Source organism: Meriones unguiculatus, chromosome 2 (genome assembly GCF_030254825.1).
Source record: "Meriones unguiculatus strain TT.TT164.6M chromosome 2, Bangor_MerUng_6.1, whole genome shotgun sequence".
Classification (NCBI taxonomy): Eukaryota; Metazoa; Chordata; class Mammalia; order Rodentia; family Muridae; genus Meriones; species Meriones unguiculatus.
The window spans coordinates 90615976-90627759 of record NC_083350.1 but is presented as its reverse complement, the minus strand read 5'-3'; the positions used below and the strand labels follow the sequence as shown (position 1 = coordinate 90627759).

General features: G+C 38.1%; 1 pseudogene; it reads left to right on the top strand.

Moving 5' to 3' along the window:
• Positions 1-10282: 10282 nt before the first annotated feature.
• On the top strand, positions 10283-11240 carry LOC110566341 (olfactory receptor 4C15-like; annotated as a pseudogene).
• Positions 11241-11784: the final 544 nt, after the last annotated feature.

Sequence of the window (11784 nt, the reverse complement as noted above, 5' to 3'; positions counted from 1 at the left end):
ACCCTTCTGGCTTTCATAGATTCTGTTGAGAAATCTGGTGTGATTCTGATAGGTCTACCTTCATATGTTATTTGGCCTTTTTCCCTTGCTGCTTTTAGAATTTTTTCTTTGTTCTGTAGGTTCAGTGTTTTGACTATGATGTGACATGAAGAATTTCTTTTCTGGTCTAGTCTACTTGGTGTTCTGTAGGCCTCTTGTATGTTTATGGCCATCTCCTTCTTTACATTGGGAAAGTTTTCTTCTATAATTTTCTTGAAAATATTTTCCTGACCTTTGAGCCTGATGTCTTCTTTTTCTTCTACTCCTATTTTTCTTAGATTTTGTCTTTTCATGGTGTCCTTGATTTCTTGGATGTTTTGTGTTTGGAACTTTTCTGATTTTATTTTTTCTTTGAGAGAAGTGTCAATTTCCACATGTGTATCTTTGGCTCCTGAGATTCTTTCTTCCATCTCTTGTATTCTGTTGGTGATGCTTACCTTTGTAGTTCCTGATCTTTTCTCTGTGTTTTCCAACTCCTGGTTTTTCTCTATTTGTGTTTTCTTTATTGATTCTAATTCTGTTTTCATGTCTTCCACCATTTCCTTCATCTGTTTGAATGTAGGTCCTGCTTTTCAATGACAGCTTCTATTTTTTTGTCCATTGCCTCTCTGTGTATCACTAATTGTGTCTACTTCTTTGGCTATAATTGCCTGTATTTCTATGAGAGCTTTATTTATTTCTTCTTTATTTGCCTTAATTTGTGTGGACATTTCTTTGAGAGCTTTGTTCATTTTTTCTTTGTTTGCCTCAATTTTTATGGTCATTTCTCTGAGAGCTTTATTTTTTCCTCTCTGTTCGTCTTATAACCAAACATTTCTTTGGTTATTTCTCTGAAGGCTTTGTTCATTTCATCTTTATGGGTCTCTAATAGCTGGAGAAACATAGTTTTGAGGTTGTTTTCTTGTATATCTAGTGAATTGAAGTGTCCATTGTTTTGTGGGGTTGCTGGTGAGGTCATTATGTCCTGATTTTTGTTGAGTGTGTTTTTATGTCTGCCTCTAGCCATCTGGTTATTTATAACCCTCACTGTTTGTTCCTCGAGTTTGTAGTTTGGGCTATGATCGTCTCTTTCTGTTTTCAGGACTGTTTTTTTCAGGAAGATGAGAGAGGTTCACTGGTTTGGGAGTGTGCATTGTGGTTTCAGTTTTGCGTAAGTAAGGAATGTGATGCTGGTGCTATTAGCATGTGCTTTTAGCGGGCGCAGTGAGCATGCACAGATTCTCTGACTATTGCAGTGGCTGGCAGGCCACTATTATACAGTTCTGCCTGAGTTCCTGGGATGGTTTGCTTGGATTACACTGATGGACCCATAAGACAGAGGCTTCAACGTTGGGGTTGCTATCCCAAGAATCCCTATGATGCCCACTCTAGGGGTGTGGGTGGCAGGGGTCTCGTCTGGTTGCTTCTGTGGAGAGACCCTGGGTCTGGGGCAAACTCTCCCTAGAAGGCTCACTCACTCTCTTGCAGGACCAGTTGGAATGCAAGGTTCCCCTTGCTCTCTACTCTCTGATTTGGTCCTGCTGCAGAGAGTGCACGGGTAGGCTAACAGTCAGCTATGTGGCACGGTGGCAGCAGGACTCAGTGTCCACCTTTCCTGTGTGCTGCCTCTCTGTCCTTTCCCTCTTCCAGGAGGGGTTATGTTGACTGGTCCCAGGGTAGCGCGGGAAAGAGTTAGGTTGAGTGTTTTCAATCCCAGATCCCGGGCCCAGATCTCTCTGCCAGAAGCAGCTTGGTGGTAGAACCTATGTTTGCTGATCCTGAGAGAGTACCAGGTAGGATTGAGTGTCCTCAGATCCAGAGCTTGGGTTTCCCTGCCAGGGGCGCCTGGGTGAGCTGGAGAGGGGGTGCTGTGTCCTGTGGCAGGCTGCCTCTCTGTCCTTCCCCTCTGACCTTCCTTTCCACTAGGGAAAGCTTATGGTGGTGCTCTCAGGGGAGTGCCAGAAGCGGTTGGGACTTCTCAGTCCTGATCCTGAACTGGGGTTTCTCTGCCATGGGTCGGGGGCCACCAGTGTTAGGACTTGGTGCTAGACCTTATTGTGCTGGACCTGGAAGAATCTCAGGACATGTTGAATGACCATAGTCCCAGATCCCGAGCTGAAGGTTGTTTGCTAGGAGCAGCTGTCAGCACTCGGTTCTGGGCGCTGTGAAGCTGCTGTGCACCTCTCTATCCCTCTGCTCTGGTTCTGGTTCTAGGGGGAGTGCCTGAAAGGATTGGGTTTTCTGAGCGCAGATCTTGTTTTTTTTTTTTTTTTTTTTTGGTGGGAGCTGCAGCTCTGGCTGTGGCTGGGGTACAGACAGTGTTGTCTGTGGCAGATTCTGCTGGAAGCCTCCTGCCTCCTCCGAAGAGGGAGTAGGGTTTTGGGTGCTGGGAAGTTCCTGGGGATCACCTTTCAGGGTGTCTCCTCCAGGAGGAGTCTGCTGTGACATGATTCTAGATGCATTCAGATCATGGTTAGTTTCTTTCTTCTTAGAAGTCTAGATAACTCTGTTCTGGGTTGATCAGCCCCTTCACTTACCAATTTCCGCATTGTGGGTCCTCTCTCCTTCAGCTAAGCTGCACACAAGCCACCGCCATTGGAAGACCTCGGTACTTTAATTCTTAATATCTCGTTGTGGACTCTAGAGATGATATAACAGTTAAAATATAAAATTCAGTTTTAAGCTAAGAAAAGCTACATACTTGCTTTTATTCACACTAACGTTAAGATTAGAATTTACTGAGATTCTCTTAAAAGCTGTAGCTCAGTTTCTTTTCTATTTTCTTTGTTGATTTTGTTTTGGCATGGTAAAATTCATTAAAATAGTTTACTTTTGAGGCACTATAAATTACATTACTACTTTATGGGTTTATTTTAGCAATTATAGTAACTTTTTAATTTATTTTTGATATGTAATTTATTTTTATTAAGTTATGCTTAAACAGTTTCATACATGTAAATAATGTATTGTAGTGATGTCTTCACCCAGCAGCTCTAGTCTCCCTCCTACCCTTATCACTCCTCTAAATATAGTCCCTTTCCCAGATCCTTAATTTTAGTTTTTCATTTTTTAATTAAATTTTTACTTTTTATTATTAGTTACAGTTTATTAACTTGGTATCCCAGCTGTAGCCTGCTCCCTCAATCCCACCCTCCTTCCCTCATCTTCTCCCTGCTGATTTCCAAGTCCATTGATAGGGGAGGTCCACCTCCCCTTCCATTTTACCCTAGCTTATCAGATTTCTTCAGGGCTGGCTGCAATGTCTTCCTCTGTGGCCTAGCAAGGCTGCTCCTCCCTCAGGGGGAGGGGTCAAAGAGCCAGCCATTGAGTTCATGTCATAAATAGTCTCTGTTCTCCTTACTAGGGTACCACATAGATACTGAGACTCATAACCAAACCTTCCATAGAGTGCAGGGAATCATATGAAAGAAGGGGGAGTTCGTATGACCAGGAGAGGACAGGAGCTCCACAAGGACCAAATATATCAGGACACAGGGGTCTTTTCTGAGACTGTTTCTCCAACCAAGGACCGTGTATGGATATAACCTAGAACCCCTGCTCAGATATAGCCCATGGTAGCTCAGAAACTTTTTAAAGATTTAGGTTTTTGTTTCTGTTTGTTTTGAAACAGGGTCTTACTATGTAATTCTAATGGGCCTCGAATTCATATGTATCTGCAAGCCTTTGCAGCTGCAGTGCAGAGAGTTAAAGTGTGACTCAACATAACTGGCCATATTTGAATATTTTTTTGTAAATATATTGTTAGTAGTAAAAGAGAGAAAAATGGAGTCCAAGATGATGGTGACCAGCGTGCACTGTATCTGAGGAGCACAGCATCTGAAACTCTGAAATTGATGAATGGAGGGACAGCTGAAGCAGAACACCAATATTGAGGCTTCCTGGGTGAGCGGGGACACCCTTGAACTGGGCCAATTTGGATCCACGTCACCCACAGACATCTCTGGGGCCTGACAGTGGCCAATATTTGACACCCTTGCACTTCCCCTCACTTCAAGCTGTCTCCTTCTGCACAGAGGAGACATCAGTGGTTTCCCCAAGCATGAGCCTCCTTGCTGGGTGACTGAGAAAGCAGAGGCAGCTGCCACAAGTATGGCTTTCCACGCCCAGTGGTAAAATAGTAGGCCCAAATCTGAGAATAGAGAACAGGAGGAATCCCTGAGCCTGACAATTAGCCTGTGAGCAAGTGAGTGCACCTTCAAGTGAGTGCATGCAGAGTTCCAGGTCCGGGGTCACACTACACTAGCAGACAGACATCAGATCCCTCCTACCCACATCCCTACTGTGAGTAACACAGAGATATTTGGGACAGCTTTCTCAACATTGAAGCCCCTGTTCTGTGGGTCTCCCAGTGGAGTCCAGGCAAACAATTCCTGAAGCCCAGACAGATCTGAATACCAGGAGGATATTATAACAGGCCTGTAGGCCACTGAGATATTCAGGGCACCAGTGCATGCACATTGTGCTCTCAAACAGCACCAGCACCACATCCTGGTCTTAAGCTCCACCCTCCTAGGTATCTATATGCTCTGTCTGTCAAGGCACATTTCCACACACACTCCCATGCTTTCACACATGCACCTGTGACCTTCCTCCCTTAGCTGTAGCTAAAATACCAACATCCACTCTCGAACCCGTGCATATTTCTCATCTTCCTGAAGAATACTCCAGACACCAGAGACAGAAGTAACCAGTCTGATGTACAGACATCAAGAACAAACAGCCAAGTTTATGGATAAGCAGATGGCTCCTCCTCCTCCTCTCCCTCCCCATCCTCCTCCTCCTCTTCCTCCTCCTCCTCTGCTTCATCCTGATGGGGCAACCCAGCCAGCCCACAGAGGAAGAAGATCCAGGCAGTCCTGATGGGACCTAATGGGTTTGGATCAAACAACAGAGGTGGTCTTCCTTTATCAGTGGACTAGGGGAGAGGAATAGAGGAGGAAGAAAGAAGAAAGGTGGGGCTGGAGAAAATGAGGTAGAGAGCTACAATCATGTCACAAATTGAATAAATTGTAAATAATAATAATGTAAATTTTTTTAAAAAGAGAGATCATTTCCTTCAGATGAATAATCAGAAGAAAGTTTCTGGTTTCCACTAACTATTTAGAAATTTAACTTGTGGTTGAAGTATCATAAACACTCAGGCAATTACAAAAGTGCACAAACAAATGTCTCTGAAACTCCTGGGGCCTGAAATTGTCCAAACCTTTGGAAAACTAAGAATCAGCCTCACAGATCAATAGCCTAACCTATTTTAAATTCCACTGCCAATTACAAAAGAATTTTAGTTTCTTGTTTTTTCTTTATGTTTAAACCACATTGAAGATAGCACAAGAGAACATTTTTTTTCATACTTCATGTATTTTATTTGCACAATTAAGTTATTTTAGCATATATATATATATGTTTTTATCTATAACCTAGACATTTTTTTCTCTCTTTTTTTTTTTAATGCAGTTTATTCAGGAACCTTGAACAATCCTCGGACCCTGGGGAAAGCCAGCCCACAGCTTAAATAGCCTCTGGGTAGCCAACCCAGGCGTGACACTTATTATTTTAAAATCCTCTAGCTTCACAGACAGGGGTTCTTCTGTTTTAAATGTGAGAGAAAGAATTGGCTATGATCATAGCAGTTTGGACAACATTGTAAGGACTGCTCTCTAAAGAATAGAAAGGTGCTTTTTTTTCACATTTTCACATGGTGAGACTTCTAAGTCATATATGCATTTTCAGAGATGATTTTAAGTTGTGATTCTGAAACACTTTAAGTTTTGGGTTTGTAGTCAATTTATTGCATTTTATGCAAATACTCACTTAAGTTTACTAATGTGTTCTTGAGAAAGTTATTTAAACTCTAGTGCTTTTAATGGGGATTTTATGGCCAAAATCAGGGCATAAAGCAGTGAATAAAATGTTACTCAAGAAGTCAAGAAAATAACACCTGAAAGTAAGAACTGTTCAAGTGTCCAATGAATAACAGTTGTTGCAATATAAATCTCTTCCTTCTCTAATTCCTCCCTTCTCCCTTTCCTCCCTTTCTCCCTCTTTCCCTCCTTTCCTTCTTTCACTTCTTTCTTCATTGAGCTTCCCTGATAGTTAATTCCCTTTCTTCCCTCTGAGCATGTGTTTTCTTTTGTTTAAACAAATTAAACATATTTTTAACTTCATTTTTAAAACAGTTAAGAAAGGCATCAAGGTTTTTTTCTAATATCTCTCAAATGATACTTTACTTGTTTTTTGCTTTTTGTCTAATATATCTTCATTTACATATTAGTACACACACTATTCTGATTTTTACACAACTTTGAGGTTGTTCAAAGGATGATGATATAAGGTCAGAGTAGATTAAAATGCTGCCAAACTATGCAATATTAATAACTATAAAAATCCTACTTCCATACTAACTCTTGAACAGAGAGGAAGAACTTTTACTTTCTAAGTGACTTAATTCACAAAGTGAATTGTTATGATTTATACCTATCTACATAGGTATAAACTAAGCATTAAGTTTCTGTCTCTGAACTATGAAAAACTAAATTGAGGCATTGAAGTGCTTCAGTTATAACAGACTTGGCTTATCTCTTCTTAAAATGAGCTGAATCACAAAGACATGAAAAGAGAAGTTTTGAGAATATTTTAAGTAGTAGACAAGAGGAAACAGAAAAGCTCATTTCCATGCATTTTAAAAATAGTAAAATAAGTAAATCTGAACTGTTAAGGTGACTCAACAGAACAACAAAGAGAGAAAAGAGGGATCAGTAATCTGAAGAGAATACATTTCCTAGAGAGTGATGGAAAAAATTTTCATAGCTACACAATAATATTTCATTTGTAGTTAATAACCATAAATGAAATATGATAGACTTATACAATTTAATGTAAAGAGAGTTTCAAATAAGATTTTAATTTATGATTCTCATTGTAATAATATTTACATACTCATATGAAATAAATTTAAAAGCAGTTACTTAGAATGACAACCTCTCTTCATCCTGATGGTTTTAAATGATATACACCATTTATATAACAAAGCAATTCTTTTATCTTCAGATAGAATAGTGTTACAATCAGTTTGCTGCTAAGATTAATGAAAAAAAAATGGTGGGACATATGGACAGTGGGCACATTGACACATACTTCCTAAGATCAGCCTCAAGCAGATGCCACAGTGACCATGATTCCTGCTGTGAGGGATTCTTGGTCAAGATGAGGAAAAGTTCTTGAATATTTAACTACATAGCTATTAGGGGTAAGACCATAGAATACTCCAGGAGAAATAGAGACAGGACAAGTTAATCTTTATGTGAAAATATGGATTTAAATCTAAGAGTACATGATTTTGGATGAGGTGGAATCAGAAATGTAGTCTTTTACAGAAAGATTATAATAGTGTAAAAATGTTAACCTGAGATGTTACAGTGTTGACATCAGAATTTACTGTTCTGATGAATGATCTGCAGCTGCACAACCTTTTTCGAACTTTAAAGTAAATCTGATTTTGTGGGTTTTTATTTTGATGTTTAATTTGAAATAATTTTATAATAGTTACAACATTCATTGCAATAATATCTTACTTTTTTTAGACAGGGTCTCACTATGTAGCTCTTTATGTAGCTCTGGATGTCCTGGAATGTATTTTATAGACCAGGCTGGCCCCAAATTCACAAAGATTCACCTGCCTCTGCTTCCTGATTGCTAGGATTAAAGACGTGTGCCTCTACACCCAGCTAATTCTATTATTTTTGTGTGTTCTCTTCTATCTTATATAATGCTGTAGATTCAGTGTAAATAAAGGAATTTAGTATTCATACCTTTTGCTCATTTAGTACACTAAAAAACTGCATCATAGATAGATCAAATAGTCCTATTAATGCTTAACTTAGAGTGTTGTGTGATTTTAATTTGTAATAGTCTTATTTACATACCATACATATTGTAAATATCTTAATATTTGTTCAATGCTTTGCACTATATCACATTTTAATGTAAAATTTTATTTTTAGAATAAAATCTGAAGACTGAGTTTTTTAGTACAAGAATTTAAACATGCTTATGGTTTGGAGTTATTTTCTAGTATGATTTTTAAAAGTATTACTTGAACAAACCAATATTCTAATTTGTATAATTTTTCAAATGTGATAACACATTTTCCTTTTAACTGATTCGGTATTTAAATCACCCTTTACAAAACAAAACTGACTCCAATATTTATATCCTTCTTTTATGTAGTCTGGAGAATACCTTGACATAAATTATAGATTTGGCTGGACATAGTGCAAAATATTGGAGTGGAAGAGAAAAGATCTGTTCTTTAAAGTTTTCCTAGCATAAACGGTGAGCATGAGTCTCACCTGGACTACCTTAGAACTGGCCAAGCCTCCTTCAAAATGAGAAACTGGTAGTTTGTCATTCATGGACCAAGTCCTTGAAGTCTGCTAGTTCGATGTGTTTCTAGTTCCTATTATATGCAAACCTATTCTCACTATTTTTCTGTTTAGGAGTGTGTGTGTGTGTGTGTATGTGTGTGTTGTCAAGGGAATTGACAAACATATATCATGTACTTTTTATCATTTTAGATTAACATAAATAATATAGAACAAAACACACCAGGAAGTCATAATATGAATTTACTTGATGTTTTATTACGCATCCATGGAGAAAACATGAATGCATTTGCCTTATCTACATATTTAAATTTCACTTTTGCTCTTTCTATGTTATTCAATTTAAATTATACCCTGTGTTTGGACCAATCATCTTTTAAATAATATAAAATCATCACCCTTTAATCATAAGCTACAATTATACTGTATTTCCTTTGCGAATATCTAAACAAAAAATTAGAAATTATTATAATGGAGATATTGACAGTACCAGTTTGTTTGGCAGTAATGAACATCTAAAGCAGAATGTAAAAGATGAAGCTAAGCTTTAATTAATTTTAAAATTAACATTGGGCTTTGTTTCCCTTGGGACTTCCCTCTCAGTTTCCTTTTCTTTGTAAAAGAAGGGTACCTAAGTCAAGAATCCCTTTGATCACGTTCAATTTACAAGTTACCCCAGAGTTGGAAGTTTATCTTAACACTAGTAACATTTTAATATTTCCAATTAGAATCTCTCAAAATTTTTGTAGATGAGCAGGCAAGCTGTTTACAAACATTTTCTTAGATTTACAAATTCATGTAAATTTCAAATAATATATTTTGTAGAGTTTTTCAGCATTACATAAGTTAACATTGTATAAATAAGTAGAAAAGAATTAAACTTTATTTGCAACTTTATTCAGAGAGTAGTTTCACTTCTTCAGCTTCCCATTTCCATCAAACATGTAGCTGATTGGTCCATAGCCTATGAATCATCATCATTTTACTTTATAGCCTTTTTAACGATGTTTTAGTCACACAGTAGCGATGTAAAATGTTTTGATGTTGAAAGCAGGACACAGGAAAAAATAGTCCACGCACTGAAATTATTAATATAAAAACTTCCTACACTTTCTGCTGCTTATACCTTGGAGAACTCAATTTTTTGAGCTAAACTCTTAGCAGTCTCCCCAGCTTTTGTTAATTTTTCACAAATAAAATGTCAGTAATAACCCTTGTAATGTAAAGTCTTGAAAGCCGAGAAGTAGCTTTTTTAGGAATCATTTCATTTGATCACATGATTAAGCATAATTTTAGTAAGGTTCTTCTCATGCTTCCAGTTAATAACTTAAAAGTGAAAACTTAGCACTTAACAAATTTAAAATGTAGTTGTGGTTTTTACATATTCCATACAGGACATTTGCGCCTTCTTGTTAGTGGCAGATGAGGCAGTGCCACAGTGAGTCATCCACTGCAGGCTGCTCAGCCCTGTCCATCCCATGATGATGGTAGGCATGATTCATGAATTCTGCTGTTTTGCTCATATCTAGGTTTAATCCCAGAAGACATGCTAGTACTATACCTCAAAAATACTGTAGAGGTTGATAAAAGCTAACCGTTCAAAGGTAAACTTTTTCTGCTCTACCAAACATAACTGTTTTAATTCAGTATTTAAAATGTGACTATTTTAAAAATATACCATAATTTGCCTCAATTTCCATTCTATATGCTATACAACTAAACCAATCAAAACATTTCTCATATATTATATTCAGTAGTAAGAAAGTAAAATATTATAATTTTGCATAAAGATGAACCAACTTGATGGTAATGAGTTATATGAAGTACTTTTTCCTCATAATTGCAGATTTACATGAACATATTTTGCTTCCATCTTCTTAAGAATCATACAAAACCAGAGCTTTGTCAATGAATTCATACTCCTTGGTCTTTCTCAGAACACAAAAGTTCAGAAAATATTGTTTGTTGTATTTTTGCTGATCTACCTTGCAACTATTGGTGGGAATATGATAATTGTGGCAACTATCATCTACAGCCCTTCCCTCCTGAGCTCTCCCACGTACTTCTTTTTTATATTCCTGTCTTTTCTGGATGCATGCACTTCTACTGTTGTGACACCCAAGACGATCTTAGGTTTCTTCTATGAGAGGAAGACCATCTCTTTTGAAGAATGAATGACACAACTGTTTGCCATACACTTCTTTACTGCTATAGAGGTGATTGTCCTGTCAGCTATGGCTTATGACCGTTATGTGGCCATTTGCAAGCCCTTACACTACTCTTCCATCATGAGCAGGAAGGTCTGTGGAGCTTTGGTAGGTATAGCATGAGCTGGGGGATTTCTGCATTCTATCATACAAATTGTCTTTACTTTGCAGTTACCTTTTTGTGGACCCAATGTCATTGATCATTATATGTGTGACTTGTTCCCATTGTTGAAGCTTGCCTGCACTGACACACACATTTTTGTTATTTTGGTGTTTGCCAACAGTGGTTCTATCTGCATCATTATCTTCTCTTTGTTGCTTGTCTCATATGGTGTCATCTTGTTCTCTCTAAAAGCCCACAGTACCGAAGGTCGACTTAAAGCTCTCTTCAACTGTGGATTCCATATTACAGTTGTTGTTTTGTTCTTTATCCCATGCATACTAATATATGCACGACCTTCATTCCCATTCTCCTTTGAGAAAAATACACTTATATTTGCCAATGTTCTGACACCATTGCTCAATCCTATGGTTTACACATTCAGGAATAAGGAAATGAAGAATGCCATCAGAAAAATGTGGAAGAGATTGAGTAGTTTCCGATAAATATTAAATATTAAAGAATACTTTTAAAGTGATAAAGAGACAAATAAGTGAATATGAGCATTTGGTGTACACTCAAGAGGACCCAAGTTCTCAATGTGAAAAGTTGGAGATGGTAGCACACCTTTATATCAACAGTATTGAAGTAGAGATAAGTGAATCCAATTGCTCGATGAATGGGTATTTTATTTGACAAACAGAAAGTTAAAACCAGTTCAATTTTACATTTTCGAGGCAAGTGGCCTCAAACCACTCAGGGGACTCGAACCCCTTCTACAGATGCTCTCAAGCCAGACCATCTCCCTGTCAAAAGAGTCAGAGAGGCAACAACAACAGAAACACAAAGAATCAGGCAAGTAATCAAACAAGGACACCCTTGTGAGTGGTACCACAGTGCTCTGATAGAACGGCTGCCTGGTGGCAGTCATTCTCTACAAAAATCAGACGGGAGGAGGACTGTCTCAGATCCAACCTCCCAAACGGGAACTTGGGCATCCCCCAGTTCCCAGCCAAGCGATATTTTGACACATCTGTCAATCGCAATGACTGATCAG